The sequence below is a fragment of the Oncorhynchus kisutch genome, linkage group LG23 (assembly GCF_002021735.2).
Source record: "Oncorhynchus kisutch isolate 150728-3 linkage group LG23, Okis_V2, whole genome shotgun sequence".
In the NCBI taxonomy this organism is placed as follows: Eukaryota; Metazoa; Chordata; class Actinopteri; order Salmoniformes; family Salmonidae; genus Oncorhynchus; species Oncorhynchus kisutch.
In genome coordinates, this window is record NC_034196.2 from 8,865,456 (window position 1) to 8,883,212 (window position 17,757).

Here is a 17,757-nt window from a genome sequence, read left to right on the forward strand (position 1 = left end):
CAGCCAGAAGAGGACTGGCCACCCCTCATAGCCTGGTTCCTCTCTAGGTTTTGGCCTTTCTAGGGAGTTCTTCCTAGCCACCGTGCTTCTACACCAGCATTGCTTGATGTTTGGGGTTTTAGGCGGGGTTTCTGTACAGCACATTTGAGATATCAGCTGATGTAAGAAGGGCTATATAAATACATTTGATTTGATTCATTTGTTGTTAGTGTAACTTAGTTTTTGACGCCCCCCCCTAGACGCAGGAGCAGTATAGTTTTTTGACCATACAGACAGGTCATATTATGTATTTTCCATGTCAAGTAATCTGTACTTTAAGTTGATTGGGGAATATTTCTTGTTGTTGCACCATATCCCTGGATCTCATTGAATGTTTTGGCCGTTTGGAAACCTTGAGTGTGGACTGTATGCGTACGAAACAACCCTAGCGCAGTGGCTATGGTAAAGAGGAAAGGAAGCCACCACAATCAAGTCAAAAGACTCCGTGAAGGATTACTATCTGAAGGAAATCTCCGGTTCAGACACACGCTGGATATTGTTCTATTTGTCATTGCATTTGGGCCACAAGGACAGCTCGCTTGGAAGGACTTGAACTCCTGCGAATGAATGAGCTGCCCTGTTCAATGTGATCGTTGATCATGCATATTATGGAAGCGCAAAATGTGTTTATAATTGGAACGTTTGATAAACTTGGGAATGTAATTCAAAACACAGCGACAATTAAGAAGTTTAAGTTTGGGACACACTGAGATCCTATGCACAATGTAACCTAATCATGTGTCTAATATTTGGCCTCACATGGAAATGCAATGCATCAACGGAATGCAACTAAAGGATCTAAAGATACTGCGTGTTTAAACTTCCTTAAAGGGGACAAAACTTAGAATGGGATGAAATGTTTAAAAGGCATCTGAAATGCCGAACTTGCACATGTTCAATTCAAAATGGGTCAATATGCTGAAATGGATGGCTGTGTTTTAAAGCATTAAAGGAGACCTAGAGGGGCATTGCATTTAACAATCAAACCAACAACTGTGTCATTGTAAATTGAGTGAACTAAAAGTGAATGATGGCTGATGAAATCCCAAATAAGACCCCACTGGAGAGGGCAGAGGAGCATTTAAATTCACTCTATGCAGCCCGGAGAGGCAAACTTTGAGTGTGTACACGCAAAATGAATAAAAGTCCTTGTTGATGGAGGAAATGTTGAAACTGTGAATGAGGGTCTTGAAGCATTTAATGCTGTTCTCAATGACTTTAAGAATGCTCATGAATCTGTGCTAGAGCTGGTCACAGAAGAGGAACAGGAAAATGAGAGCATTAACTATTATCAAACAAGAATGAGAACTTATGAACATTTCCTGAAAGAGGTGGAAATATGGAAAAAAGCTGAAGTTGAGCCACAAACACTCATTGAACCACACGACAGCATTTCCAATGTGTCAAAAACATAAAGTAAAACAAAGTATTGTAAGGCCGCTTCCTCAGTGTCCTCTGCACACCTAAAAGCTGAGGCAAAACGAGCGGATCTACTAGCTCAACTAAGCATCATTACAGGACAAGCATGCATTGGAACTGGAGAAAGCTCAACTGAAGGTTAGGATGGAAAAAATGGTACTGGAGACGGACATAGCAGCATATAATGCCAGACTGAAGGTCCTGGAGAGTGTTGACTCAACTTCTCAATCCCATGCTGTGGCAGCCCACTTACTAAGCCAAGAAGATGGAATGAACTCTTATTTTGAGAACCAGGAACTTCTCTACTGTCATGCAAAGGCAGAATGAAATTGCTGACCTTGTACTACAGCACAAACAGGCCACACTCCCTGTTAGGGAGATACCCATGTTTGATGGTGATCCTCTAACATTTAGGCCATTCATGCGTGCATTTGAGCATGGTATAGAAGATAAGGCAAGCAGTCACCAGGATAGGCTCTATTACCTGGAACAGTACAGCTTTGGTCAGCCCAAGGATCTGGTCCGTAGTTATCTGCACATGGAAGCTAGATGAGGCTATGTAGAGGCTAAGAGGTTGTTAAAGGAACACTTTGGCAATGAAATCAAAGTCACCATTGCTTACATGGGAAAAGTTTTGAACTGGACAAACAACAAGCCGGGTGATGGAAAGGGACTGGGTGGCTACGCACTCTTATAGGTTGCTGTAACGCTATGCAAGATCCACAGAACATGGAAGAGCTTAAACTTCCCTCCAACATAAAGTTGATCATGTCAAATTTCCCTACAAACTAAGGGGAAAATGGAGGACTACAGCATGTGATATTTTAGAGAGAAGCCACCTGAGGGTGGTGACCTGGTGACGTTCAAGGAAAAACAGGCCAAAATATTGCAGAATCCACTGTATGGAGACCTTCAAGATCCCCTGTCCAACAAAAAGTTTAAAAAAAATAATTTTAAAAAACAGCAGCTGACGTTAAACAGCAGTTCAAGTCCAAGAGGGGAAGCAGCTTTGCCACTGCAGTAGCTGTAGTGGCAGATTGTGACTCTGAAAAACCTCTAAAAGAACAAACATACAAAGTAAAGAGACCAGGCACCTACCCTTCTGATGCTCCCAGTATCTCATGTGTATTTTGTGCTGGTGAGCATTTATTGGTTGACTGCCAACAGGTGATGGCACACGAATCCAAGGTTGAGTTTCTGAGATCAAAAGGCCTTTGTTTTGGCTGTTTGATGAGAGGACACTTAAGCAAAGAATGTAAAACCTGTCAGAGCTGTCAAAGAAAGCACCCCACAATCCTGCACATTGAAGGAAGAGAGATTTAGATCCCAAAAGGCAGATATTAGGGTGTAGCAGTAAAGCGGGAGGAGACTGTCAGCAGTGCTCTTGTTTCACTGGAAGCTGGTGAAGATACCGGGGCCGGTACAGATTGTGCACTTGCAATTGTGCCAGTTCAAGTAAAGATGGCAAATGGAAGCAAGTCTGTGTTAACCTATGCGTTTGTCGATTCTGGTAGCTCAGCAACATTTTGTACGGAGAGACTCATGAGGCAGTGGAAAGCTAAAGGCAGCGAGACTGAAACTCTGCTACGCACAATGGGCAGGAGAGTCCTACCAAGAGCTTCGAGATATCTGGATTCGAGTTTGGCAACGTGGAAGGTGACACATTTCTTGCATTACCTAAGGTCTACACCCAGAATAAGATCCCAGTGATGAGAGAACATTCCCACTCAGAAAGATCTCAAAAGGTGGCCATACCTGAAAGAGGTTCAGTTGAAGGAGATTGATGCTGACGTCAAACTCCTGATTGGCGTAAATGCTCCAAAGGCAATGGAACCCTGGCAAATCATAAATAGCCAAGGCAATGCAGTGAAATGCAGTGAAAACCCTCTTTGGGTGGGTGATGAACGGTCCTCTTAACAATTGTACCATGGCAGAAGGATCTGGGTGTCCTACGGTGATGGCCAATCGTATCTCAATGGCTGACCTGGGGGTTCTTTTTGTAAATCAGTACAACCATGACTTCCCTGAGAGAGAGTTTGAAGAGAAAAGTGAGATGTCAGCTTAGGATCGTAAGCTCCATAACCCTCAAAGACCGTCACTACTACTTACCGTTGCCCTTTATCAATGTAGTCCTGCCAAACAATTATGACATGGCAGAGCAGCAGGCTCTAAATATTGTCAGGAAGTTCAAGAAGGACGAAGGTTACGCTGCAGAGTACAAAGGCAACATGGAAGAGGTGATAACAAAAGGTTACGCCGAGAAGGTACCTCAGAGAGAAAGGCAAGGTATGGTACATACCACACCATGGCGTTCACCGTAAGCACAAAGGAACAATATGAGTGGTGTTTGACTGTTCACCATCCTATAAAAGCACATCTCTCAACAGTAAACTCCTTCAAGGCCCTGGCCTGGCAAAGACGCTTCTAGGAGTCTTGCTAAGATTTCGGTAAGAGCACATTGCCATGATGGCAGACACCGAAGGAATGTTCCTTCAAGTACGTGTCCATGAAGATGGCTTAGACTTTCTGCGATTCCTATGGTGGCCGGATGGTGATACTAACAAAAGATTGGAGGAGTACAGAATGACGGTACATCTTTTCGTGCTATATCCTCTCTAAGTTGTGCAAACTTTGCACTGCAAAAGACAACTGTGAGAGGTACGATGAAGAGGTGATTCAAACAGTCAAGTCCAACTTCTATGTTGATGACGGCCTCAAGTCAGTGGCCACAGAAGAACAAGCCATAGCTCTCACAAAAAACCTCAGGGATGTGTGCTATCAGGGTGGATTCAAATTTACCAAGTGGGTCAGCGACAGCCGCACTGTGCTGGATTCTATCCCTGATGAACACAAAGCCAGGCAGATAAAATAACTGGACCTGGACAGAGAAAAGCTGCCTGTTGAAAGAGCACTTGGAATCGGACGGAACATTGAAAGTGATGCGTTTACCTTCCGAGTCACTGTCAAGAACAGCCCCCTTACAAGAAGAGGTATTCTCTCAACTGTCAGCTCTGTTTATTATCCATTAGGTTTCCTTGCCCCATTCGTATTGAAGGCAAAGCAAATTCTCCAAGCGCTCTGCAAGTTAAAGTGTGGCTGGGACAAAGTCATCCCAGAAGAACACTATTTCATGGAAGAGATGGCTCTCAGAGCTGGACCAGCTGTCCAGATTGACAGGTGTATGATGCTTGAGAACTTTGGTCAAGTCAAGACGGCACAGCTGCATCACTTCGGTGACGCAAGTGAACAAGGTTATGGCACGGCAAGCTACCTTAGGTTCACAAACGGTATGGAAAAGATCCACATCGCATTCATACTGGGGGAATCAAGGGTGACTCCACTCAAGCAGGTGACGATCCCCAGACTGGAAATTGCCGCAGCAACATTGGCAGTGCGAGTGGACAGGATGTTAAGGTTGGAGCTCCAGATTGAACTTGAGGAGTCAACTTTCTGGACAGACATCCAGTCTGTGCTAAAATACATCCGCAACGATACCAAGAGATTCCATACCTTCGTGGCTAATAGGGTTGCTATGATCCGTGACCTATCGAAAGCAAAACAGTGGAGGTATTTGAATTCCAAACACAACCCAGCCTATGATGCCTCAAGAGGATTACATGTTGAAACTTTCCTGAACTCAAAGAGATGGCACAAAGGACCAGAGTTCCCGGAGAAAGCAGAAACACAGTGGCCAAAAGTCCTAGAGGAGCTTGGCTCCATCCCTCCGGATGATCCAGAGGTGAGAAACGACGTCATCGTAAACAGTACAAGTGTGGAAGAAAAGAGTCCGACCAGCAAACTGATTTGAGTACTATTCCACATGGAACAGCTTGAAGAAAGCAGTTGCCTGGATGCTGAAACTGAAGAGACTGCTTCTACAGTTAAGCCAGAAAAGGAAAGTTCTCACACAAACTGATCCAGGATCAGATCCGAGTCTAACAAACTCACTGATGGAACAACTTGACAAGTTCAAACTGACGTTTGGAAAAGAAAGTCTGTCTGTGTATGACCTAGATGAAGCAGAAAAGGTCATCATTCCATTTGAGCAATGACAGCACTTTAAACAAGAAATACCACTAGTTGTGAAAGTAAAACAAATGTGCCAAGAGAAGCGGCTCAATCTGTAAGCTTGATCCAATTGTTGACAATGGCATTCTGAGAGTGGGAGGAAGATTAAGCAAACGGAACTAAAGAATCCTGTGATCCTGCCCAAAGACTCCTACATCTCCAGACTGATCTTACTCCACATCCATGAGCAGGTTGGCCACTCTGGGAGAGGTCACATGCTTTCTAGACTTCGCCAGCGACATTGGAAACCCTGTGCCAACTCCTTAGCATAGGAAGATCCTTACGAGCTGTGTCTTCTGCAGGCGGATGCAAGCTAGAGCTGGAGAACAAAAGATGGCCGACCTTCCACAAGATCAGGTGTCACCTGATTTGCCGCCTTTCACCCATGTGGGCATAGATTACTTCGGCCCCATAGAGGTGAAGCGAGGCCGCGTTCATATGAAGCAGTATGATGTGATCTTTACTTGCCTTGTGAGTCGAGCTGTCCATCTAGAAGTTGCTAGTTATCTGGATACTGATTCCTGCATCAATGCCCTGCGCAGGTTCATCTGTCGAAGGGGCCCAGTAACAAGTATCAGAACAGACAATGGCACCAACTTTTTTGGAACACAGAGAGCTAGGAGAAGCTCTGAAAGAGCTGGATCACAACAAGATTCAAAATGAATTACTGAAGGAAGGAGGGACATGGTCATTCAACCCTCCCACAGGAGTCCACCATGGGGGGTATGGGAGAGGTTGATCCGACTGGTGAAAAATATCCTCTATTCAGCAAGTACTGGATGATAAGGCTTTGCAGACAGCCTTGTGTGAAGTTGAGGCGATTATGAATGACAGACCAATCACAACTGTAACAAATTACCCTAATGATCCTAAAACCCCTGACTCCGAACCATCTGCTTCATCTGAAAGCAAAGCCAGTCCTGCCACCAGGACTATTCCAGAGATGCGACCTATAATCACGAAGGAGATGGAAGCAAGTACAAAATATCACTGACCTCTTCTGGAAGAGATGCATCAGGGAGTATCTTCCACTTATGCAGGAGCGGAACAAGTGGAACAAAACTAAGATAAACTTCAGTCCTGGTGATCTTGTGGTCATTGTCAATGACACCGCCCTAAGGAACTCTTGGCTAATGGAGCGTGTGGTGGAGGCTTTGTCAGGGGCCAATGGTCTTGTCCGGAGAGTCATGGTTAAGACCAAGACCAATATCTTACAGAGACCTATGAATAAACTCTGTCTGCTCCTTGAGGTGGCTGAGTGAGACACACACACACACACACACACTTCTCCATCTTTGAATCACGTGCACCTCTGATTCTTCGATGTCGCACTCTTACATTCTTTGACGTCAAACTTTTGACATTTTTTGGAAGTTGAACACTTGCTGAACACTTCAACTCAGACTGAGATCTACGGACTCTTTTCCTATATGGGACCTTGTATATAGCTATAAACTGTAATAGTGCTCTGGTATAGAATGTTTTGTGTATTGGCTCTAGGTTTGAATATTAAGTAATTGTTGTGCATTCAGTGCACTTAACAATTAGGGGCCGGTATGATAGAGCCGATTTGGACATATTTGTATAAAAGACAGAACATACAGAGCTCCATGTACGTTTGTGTAAATATATACAATTTTAATATATATGATTATTTAAAATCATATTTATGATTTATATTTACCTGATTGAGATGTATTTATTTGTTGTTAGTGTAACTTAGTTTTTGCCCATTCATTGTACTGTGGTAAGTGTGTTAGGATAAAGGCAGGAAGTTGGGCCTTCGGGGGGAGGAGTCCTAGCTAGATGCGGGAGCAGTATAGTTTTTTGACCATACAGACATACAAACAGGTCATATTATGTATTTTCCATGTCAAGTAATCTGTGCTTTAAGTTGATTGGAGAATTTTTTAAAATGTAGATATAAGAAGAATAAACCTTTTGGTTGCACCATATCCCTGGATCTCATTGAATGTTTGGCCGTTTGGAAACCTTGAGTGTGGACTGTATGCGTACCAAACAACCCCGCTTTCTGTATCTGTATAAATCATAAAAAATGCCAAATAAAAATAAAACTTATAAAATAAAAAATACAACTAGTTGAATATTGGAATGTATTTGGAAATACTCAAATACACAGACAAGTGTATTTTCAAATACAAATATTTAAATACCCAGGTCTGGTCCTAGCCTAGCATGCCACCCTGATCTGTCAAGCTTACATGACTGGTTCGCTGCACGGATAGCGAACCATTCATGTAAGCTCGAGAGAGGTGACATGCGAGGCTAGTTTGTTGCTATGGGTATCTGAAATAATGTATTTGGAAATAAGTATTTTTTGAAAATAGTTTCGGCTTTTTATAGGAAGTTATTTGGAAATACTTTCAAATACTTCAAATCAAAGTTTCTGATTTGTCCACATTATTTGCACTAAATGTTAATTGCTCTGGATGAGACCCACTGGGAACAAACTGGTTGAATCAATGTGGTTTCAACGTAATTTGCCATTGTATTGTGACGTGGAATCTACCTGAAAAATACACTGGATTGGATACATTGGATTTTTTTAAAGTATTGTTTTGAGGGTGAAATTTCAACCACAGGATAATGTCATCATTATAACCCATTTTCAACAAGGTTTCTCTATGTTGAATTTGTACCATAGAAACAACGTCAGATCTTCAGCGTTATATCCACTATCAGAAAAAAACTATAGGCTGTGCAGCACCTCCTACTGGAGAGTTGATCTATCTACAGTTATTCTTTAGGTCTCCCATTCACGTCTTCATCTCAACCAAAAATCTAAGTTAAAGAATAGTACTAAATCAAATCATTCTTTATTTAAAGTGCATTTAAAGCTGCAATATTTAACTTTTTGGCCAACACGACCAAATTCACATAGAAATGTGAGTTATAGATATGTAATTCTCATTGAAAGCAAGTAGAGAGAAGTGGTAGAGCTGTTCCATTTTTGCATCTTTTACTTTCGGTTTTGTACAACACCTGAAAATACAATATTTTTTGTTAAGAAAAATATATTTCACAGCGGTTTAGATGGTACACTAATTCTCTACACTAAATTAGGCAAACTATTAGAATTTTAGCAACCAGGAAATGGAAGAGCGATTTCTGCACAGTGCACCTTTAAAAGTTTGATTAGATTAGAGTTAGTCCTATTCCTTAACACCGATTTTTGGTTGAGATGGAGACATGAATCGAACATATGAATTATTCATTTGTAGACAAACTGGAAATTGTGTTTGGTTGTCAGCAAAACCAAATATCAACCTTTGAAGGAGATGTATCTTCTACTTGGATGGTTAGTGCTATCATGGACCCTTGGGATGTCCCTACCCTAAACCCAAACCCCTACCCTAACCTTAATCCCAACCGTAAGCCATTTCTGCCCCCATTATTATTTTACGCTAACCCTACCGTCCCTCCCCTAATTGAAACCAACACTTAAGCTTCCACTTCCAGCTTATACATACAATATACATTTTACAAACAGTATATTTTACAATAGTTCTCTTTTGTTCGTTTTTAGTCCCATCCTTCAGCTACCTTCAACACCTCCCATCTATCTCTGAAGACCATCTATTTCTATTTGACATATTTTTCAACTGTGATGTTTCAACCTTAACCATTTTCAATTTCAACTTCAATGGGGAACGTCAAAGTTGGGACGTCCTAATGATTCTGGATAACATGGAACCTGCTTGGATAGTTCCTCTGGCAATAATTCCAGTTTGTCTACAAATTAATCATTGATATTTTGGATTCACATCTCCATCTCAATCCAAAATCTAATCAAATCAATCTTTAAAAGCACTTTACATGTTAATATTTGGTTGCATTGACAACCAAACACAATTCAATATCACTTTAGCAATACAGTAAATAACTTACTAACATGTCAACAAGTTACAAATTATATGTTGGTTTCACGTCTCCAACTAAACCAAAAATAAAAGTTAAAAGAATAGGATTAAGCCAGTGAGTCAGATGAAACTATCCAAGAATTAGACATCCTTTAAATGTTATTTGGTTGCGTTTTCAACCAAACACAATTCAATAATACTTTTGTAATACAATAAATAGCCTAAAGTTAAGGCTCTTACAAACTAATGTAACACTATTTATTGAACTTTAAAATTAGTAACATTTCTCACCAGCCACGATTTTGGGCAGCTCCATATTAAGACATGTGACTGTTCCTAGTGCAAAAACAATGTCCTATCCCGGGGCTTGAGCAAATGACATTACTAAGTTGCTCCCGAATGTACTACGTCAGGACATGGAAATCGATTCTATCGTAGTCCATGTGGGTTTTAATGACATTATGAAGGCAGCTAACAGTTGAAACTGGATTTTAAAGAGCTGATTGATTGATTCCCTGCTAGACACTAATAAAAGATCCATCATATCTGGCCCTGTGCCCTCTCTGAATCGTGGCATTGAGCGCTTTAGCAGGACTCTCTCTCTTCACAACTTGCTAAGTGATTATTGCAGTTCAATGGGTGTAACTTTTGTTGACAATTCAGACACCTTTTGGAAACAAAACATGTTTTATAAGGAGGATGGGATCCACCCAAATCATTTCAGTTCCTGGATCATTTCACAGCATTATAAGGCTAAGTTACGACAATGACTTATCAATGACCCAAGCCCAGCTCAGTTAATCCCTACTATTGTGACGCAGAGTTGTCATAATGCTTAGGCAAATGTACATTATACCAGGGGTGTTGGTAGACACAATGTAAGTAACCTAATTTATGTCCCTCTAACTACCCTGAATGCCTCTGCTGATCCTACCGCTATTGTATGCAGTAATCACGTGCCTACAGACCAGCGTTAGGCTGTTAGCACTGAGGTGGTGTGCCCAAGCAGGGAGTCCACTGTGTGCAGCTCACCCTGCACTAACATAAATAACATGAGCATGTCTACTTCTGCTAAGCTTCCCAGTAAATCAATGAAATCAAGCAAGCATCCCAGAAAAGTGCTAAAAATAGCCCACAGTAAAATATGTAGCTTCATGAAACACGGTTCATGAAATGAATAACAAATAAGTCTAGCTGAACAGCCGATTGGCAAATGTAGTGCAAATTGAAAAATCATGTGACTAAACTGAATAAAAAGAACAAACTATACTATGAAACAAAGATAAATTATATGAAGAATTGCAATTAAAAAAAGGCTCTAGAGCACCTTAAAATTACATTTTGTGCAAAAAGGCAAACTCAGCACCACCATTCACTGACTCAGATGGCTCATGATCACAAAACCCACTGATATTGCCAATTACTCTAATGATTTTTTTAATTGGCAAGAACTTAGGCATGACATGCCAGCAACAAACGCTGACACTGCACATCCAAGTATAACTTATCAAATAATGAAAGACAAGCATTGTAATTTCTAATTCTGTAAAGTGAGTGTGGAAGAGGTGAAATAATTATTGTTGTCGATCAACAATGACAAGCCACCAGGGTCTGACAACTTGGCTGAAAAATTACTGAGAATAATAGCGGACGATATTGCCACTCCTACTTGCCATATCTTCAATTTAAGCCTACTAGAAAGTGTGTGCCCTCAAGCCTGGAGGGAAGCAAAAGTCATTCCGCTACCTAAAGAATAGTAAAGCCCCCTTTACTGGCTCAAATAGCCGACCAATCAGCCTGTTACCAACCCTTAGTAAACCGTTTGGAGTAACCCTAGATTGTAAACTGTCATGGTCAAAACATGTCGATACAACAGGAGCTAAGATAGGGAGAAGACTGTCCATAATAAAACGCTGCTCTGCCTTCTCAACAGCACTATCAACAAGTCTGGTCCTACAGGCCCTAGTTTTGTCAAACCTGGACTACTGTTCAGTCGAGTGGTCAGGTGCTACAAAGAGAAAAGTACAATTGGCTCAGAAAAGGGCAGCACAGCTGGCTCTTAAATGTAGACGGAGAGCTAACATTAATGACATGCATGTCAATCTCTCATGGCTCAAAGTGGAAGAGAGATTGACTTCATCACTACTTGTTTTTATAAGAAGTGTTGACAAGCTGAATGCACCGAGCTGCCTGTTTAAACTACTAGCACACAGCTCAGACACCCCATGCATACCCCACAAGATATGCCACCAGAGGTCTCTTCACAATCCCCAAGTCCAGACCAGACTATGGGAGGCACACAGTACTACATAGAGCCATGGCTACATGGAACTCTATCCCACATCAGGTAACTGATGCAAGCAGTAGAATCAGATTAGGTAAAAACAGATAAAAAGACACCTTATGGAACAGCGGGAACTGTGAAGAGACACACACACACACACACACACACACACACACACACACACGGGTACAGACACACACATACGCAGACTGTCGCTAGCACACCCAATCTACAGACACGTACATTGTAATATTGTTGTATAGTGGTATCACTCATTTTGTATTGTAGATATGTAGTGGTGTAACAATATTACACGATACACTGTTTTATCTTTTGTTTTATGTGTGATCCAAGTGCCTTAATGTGTTTGGAACCCAGCAAGAGTAGCTGCTGCCACGGCAGCATCTAATTGGGATTCTTAATAAATACAAATACATCCATGGCCACATTTTGATGTTAGCTTGATGTAACTATAAATGTATTTTTATGTAATCATAGTATGTGTGCATGTTCAAAATAGCATGCACAGATCGCAGGTCTGCGGAGATCTTCACAATTGCCATAGAAATGTACGCACACTCTCGAACAACATTGATCCTTGCACTGTACTTTGAATGAATGTAATCTCAACTGCAATCCGGTTCATTTGGTTATGCTATTAGATGCAGCAGAGTGATAACACATTAAGTTGTTGCATAAATATTTGACATTGTAGTCCCATTGGAATTTTGTTGTATATTTAGATGGTTGAAAGCATCGTAGGATTTCAACAAGGTTCTGTCTTTTTGAGTGGGTGAATAAAAAGGTTGAAATCTCATTGATCAACATCTCAACCAAATATTAACAAAAATGTCCACGTTGAAATGACGTGGTGTGCCCAGTGGGGAGTGTCTTCTAAATGACAAAAAATGTAAATGTTTAAAAAAATATACTCAAATGAACAGAACATTTGTATTTAAATAACAATTCCTTAAATATGCATGTATTTGAACCCAGGTCTGTTCCGTTCCTTATCTTCTCTTTGAAAACGTGACATAGGTGGGGGAAAGCTACATGTTAGGAAGCCTACTAGGGAGTCTGCTTTCACTTGTCCAGTGGTTTGACATTGACAGCAGTGCAGAGGGAGAAAAGGAGCCGAGGAGAGGAAGCCACTTTAAACTACTGAGATGCCCAAAGTACTTCCGTCTATGACATGGTGCTGGCAAGAGTGAAGGACAGAAGTGTTGAACGTGAAAAAAACTATGTCATGGACAGAAAAGTGGGAAAAGAGTGTTTCCAGGAATTTGCCTGAAGATTGAAAGTTTTGTGCTGAGAAAAACAGTAAAGCCCAGGCACCAAGGACAAATAGCTGTTTTTTAAGAAAAAAAAGAAGAAAAAAAAAATCCTGGGAGCCAAAAGAGAGTTCCTTGGTTACAGTATCTGAGCCTGAAGACATGCATGGAGGGTCAGGGAGCCCGGGAAAGATAAAAAGAGAGAAATATGGAGAGAAATGAGTGTTAGTAAGTAATGGTGGCATGCTGTGCTGGGCTGGAAGCTGAGAGGGCAGCAGAGACCGAGAGTACCACAGGAATAGTAATGTCTTGGCTTTGCTGAGGTCTGATTTCTGCTGGGCCCCAGTTACCGCTGAATATTTTATATGATACCGCAAGGTTAGCAAAAAGGACACACAAACACACACACAAAGTTAGCATGAAACAGGTCCTCAAGGTCTACACTGCAGAGTCTCTTCCAGCCATACAAATGATTACTTCAGCCAAAGGAACCCAGGTGTGTGTCGGCCTAGTATGTGACCAATAAGGGACAGTAATGTATCACTAAGTACCAATTATATATAGCTTATGAAGCACAGTCCACATTGCAGCTCTCCAGTCTTTCACATGGACATACTGAATAGGACCAACCTAAGGTGGCTCTCCATCCTACTGTCTGTTGTCCTCGTTACTCCCTGTGTTTAGTCTCTAATTTGGCACACACATACATACATATATATACATACACACACACACACACACACATCGAGGAGATAACCAAATCACACTGGTGTAAAGTACTGAAGTAAAAATACTTGAAAGTACTACTACTAGTTTTTTGGGGGTATTTTTACTATTTATATTTACTTTACTACATTCCTAAAGAAAAGTATGTACTTTTTACTCCATACATTTTCCCCGACACCCAAAAGTACTACATTTTGAATGCTTAGCAGGACAGAAAAATATTTTAATTCACACGTTTATCAAGAGAACATCTCTGGTCATCCCTACTGCCTCTGAACTGGCAGACTCACTAAAGACATGCTTAGTTTCTAAATTATGTCTGAGTGTTGTAGCATCCCCTGGCTATCTGTAAATACATTTTAAAAAACAAGAAAACGGTGCCATCTGGTTTTATTAATATAAGGAATTTGAAATTATGATACTTAAGTATATTTGAGTAATTACATTTACCTTTGGTACTTAAGTGTATTTAAAACCATTTTTTAAAAACTTTTTCTCAAGTAGGATTTTATTGGGTGACTTTCACTTAAGTCATTTTCTATTAAGGCATCTTTACTTTTACTCAAGTATGACAAATCGGGTACCTTTTCCACCACTGCAAAATCAGCAGTGTAACATTGTCATGGAAACACTGGCTGGATCATTTGGACTTTTCTTTCTCCATTTCCCTCCATCTCAATCTCTGCCTCTCTCTTTCTCTTTTTGACTCTTTCCATCAGTCTCTGCCCGTTCCTCTGTAAGTCTCCCTCTTTCTGTTTCCCTTCCGTGCCCCCTTTCTCTATCTGCTTCCCCCAATCACCTTCCCTCTCTCTGTCTTTTATTCTCATTGCAAACAAATGACGGCAGCCACTGCCACGCTGCTGCTGATGTCACTGGTTACCATGGCTACCAACCGCTCAGCTGTGACGCTGCCCCAGAGGAGAGATGTGTTTGTGGGTAAGGTTTACAACGTTTACATTAACATTAAAACAGGCAGCACATGGAGCTCCATCAAGTGTTGGTCTAACAGACCGTATTCCGTCAGCGGTCACCAGGTGACCTAATCACCCATTATCCTCTAGGATAGTGTCCTGAAGTCACATCACTGGTTGGCTGAGACTGTCCTAGAAAAGATCTGCTCTTCAAAAGTAGCTACTGTACCGTGGGTTCGTATCCACAAAACCAACTAATATTTTCCTCCTCTAGAGAGAGAACAGAGACTGTGCGCAAAACATTGGAGACAAGCATATGGAGAGCCAGCTGGCCTTAGAAAGCTCCCATTAAATTGGTGACCTGAACCATGAAGACAACCAGACACCATGTTACACACACAAACACATGCGCAAGCAAGAACACACACAGCTCACATCACCACCGAACACCTGATCTAGGGTCAGTAGGGCTTCTGGGTCACAGCAACAATCTGATGACTCTCTGACCTAGACCACTGTTTTAGGATGATGGTATATTCTGTAAATGCTTTGTGAACATGTTGTATTCTGCCTCTATTGTATCCTGATTGATGCATGTTAGCCATGCAATACTATGCTACATGATACAGTTGAAGTCGGAAGTTTACATACACTTAGGTAAAATAAAATTGATAACAAAACTATAGTTTTGGCAAGTCGGTTAGGACATCTACTTTGTGCATGACACAAGTAATCTTTCCAACAATTGTTTACAGACAGATTATTTCACATACAATTCACTGTATCACAATTCCAGTGGGTCAGACGTTTACATACACTAAGTTGACTGTGCCCTTAAACAGCTTGGAAAATTCCAAATGCTTCTGATAGGCTAATTGACATAATTTGAGTCAATTGGAGGTGTACTTGTGGATGTATTTCAAGGCCTACCTTCAAACTCAGTGCCTCTTTGCTTGACATCATGGGAAAATCAAATGAAATCAGCCAAGACCTCAGGGGGAAAAAAGGGAAGCATGGGGGTGGCAGCCTCATGTTGTGGAGGTGCTTTGCTGCAGGAGGGACTGGTGCACTTCACAAAATACAGTGGGGCAAAAAAGTATTTAGTCAGCCACCAATTGTGCAAGTTCTCCCACTTAAAAAGATGAGAGAGGCCTGTACATTTTCATCATAGGTACACTTCAACTATGACACAGAAAATTAGAAAAAAAAGTCCAGAAAATCACATTGTAGGATTTTTAATGAATTTATTATTTGCAAATTATGGTGGAAAATAAGTATTTGGTCAATAACAAAAGTTTATCTCAATACTTTGTTATATACCCTTTGTTGGCAATGACAGAGGTCAACCGTTTTCTGTAAGTCTTCACAAGGTTTTCACACACTGTTGCTGGTATTTTGACCCATTCCTCCATGCAGATCTCCTCTAGAGCAGTGATGTTTTGGGGCTGTTGCTGGGCAACACAGACTTTCAACTCCCTCCAAAGATTTTCTATGGGGTTGAGATCTGGAGACTGGCTAGGCCACTCCAGGACCTTGAAATGCTTCTTACGAAGCCACTCCTTCATTGCCCGGGCGGTGTGTTTGGGATCATTGTCATGCTGAAATACCCAGCCACGTTTCATCTTCAATGCCCTTCAAAGGAGGTTTTCACTCAAAATCTCTAAATCTCACGATACATGGCCCCATTCATTCTTTTCTTTACACAGATCAGTCGTCCTGGTCCCTTTGCAGACAAACAGCCCCAAAGCATGATGTTTCCACCCCCATGCTTCACAGTAGGTATGGTGTTCTTTGGATGCAACTCAGCATTCTTTGTCCTCCAAACAAGACGAGTTGAGTTTTTACCAAAAAGTTATATTTCGGTTTCATCTGACCATATGACATTCTCCCAATCTTCTTCTTCATAATCCAAATGCTCTCTAGCAAACTTCAGACGGGCCTGGACATGTACTGGCTTAAGCAGGGGGACACGTCTGGCACTGCAGGATTTGAGTCCCTGGCGGCGTAGTGTGTTACTGATGGTAGGCTTTGTTACTTTGGTCCCAGCTCTCTGCAGATCATTCACTAGGTCCCCCCGTGTGGTTCTGGGATTTTTGCTCACCGTTCTTGTGATCATTTTGACCCCACGGGGTGAGATCTTACGTGGAGCCCCAGATCGAGGGAGATTATCAGTGGTCTTGTATGTCTTCCATTTCCTAATAATTGCTCCCACAGTTGATTTCTTCAAACCAAGCTGCTTACCTATTGCAGATTCAGTCTTCCCAGCCTGGTGCAGGTTTACAATTTTCTTTCTGGTGTCCTTTGACAGCTCTTTGGTCTTGGCCATAGTCGAGTTTGGAGTGTGACTGTTTGAGGTTGTGGACAGGTGTCTTTTATACTGATAACAAGTTCAAACAGGTGCCATTAATACAGGTAACGAGTGGAGGACAGAGGAGTCTCTTAGAGAAGAAGTTACAGGTCTGTGAGAGCCAGAAATCTTGCTTGTTTGTAGGTGACCAAATTCTTATTTTCCACCATAATTTGCAAATAAATTCATTAAAAATCCTACAATGTGATTTTTTTTCTCATTTTGTCTGTCATAGTGGAAGTGTACCTATGATGAAAATTACAGGCCTCTCTCATCTTTTTAAGTGGGAGAACTTGCACAATTGGTGGCTGACTAAATACTTTTCCCCCCACTGTAGATGGCCACATGAGGTAATAAAATTATGTGGCTATATTGAAGCATCAGTCAGGAAGTTGGTCGCAAATGGGTCTTCCAAATGAACAATGACCTTAAGGACAGTTGGCTTAAGGACAACAAAGTCAAGGTATTGTGGAGTGGCCATCACAACGCCCTTGACCTCAATCCCATAGAAAATTTGTGGGCAGAACTGAAAAAGCGTGTGCGAGCAAGGAGGCCTACAATCCTGACTCAGTTACACCAGCTATGTCAGGAGGAATGGGCCAAAATTCACCCAACTTATTGTGGGAAGCTTGTGGAAGGCTACCGAAACATTTGACCCAAGTTAAACAATTTAAAGGCAATGCTACCAAATACTGATTGAGTGCATGTAAACTTCTGACCCACTGGGAATGTGATGAAAGAAATAAAAGCTGAAATAAATCATTCTCTCTACTATTATTCTGACATTTCACGTTCTTAAAATAAAGTGGTG

General features: G+C 41.4%; 1 protein-coding gene across 5 annotated transcripts in view; it reads right to left on the minus strand.

Annotated features, from left to right (window-relative positions):
- The window catches only part of LOC109868492 (membrane-associated phosphatidylinositol transfer protein 2), an 85,767-nt gene that overhangs the window by 38,604 nt on the left and 29,406 nt on the right, over positions 1 to 17,757 (minus strand). The gene's annotated exons all lie outside the window — the stretch shown is intronic.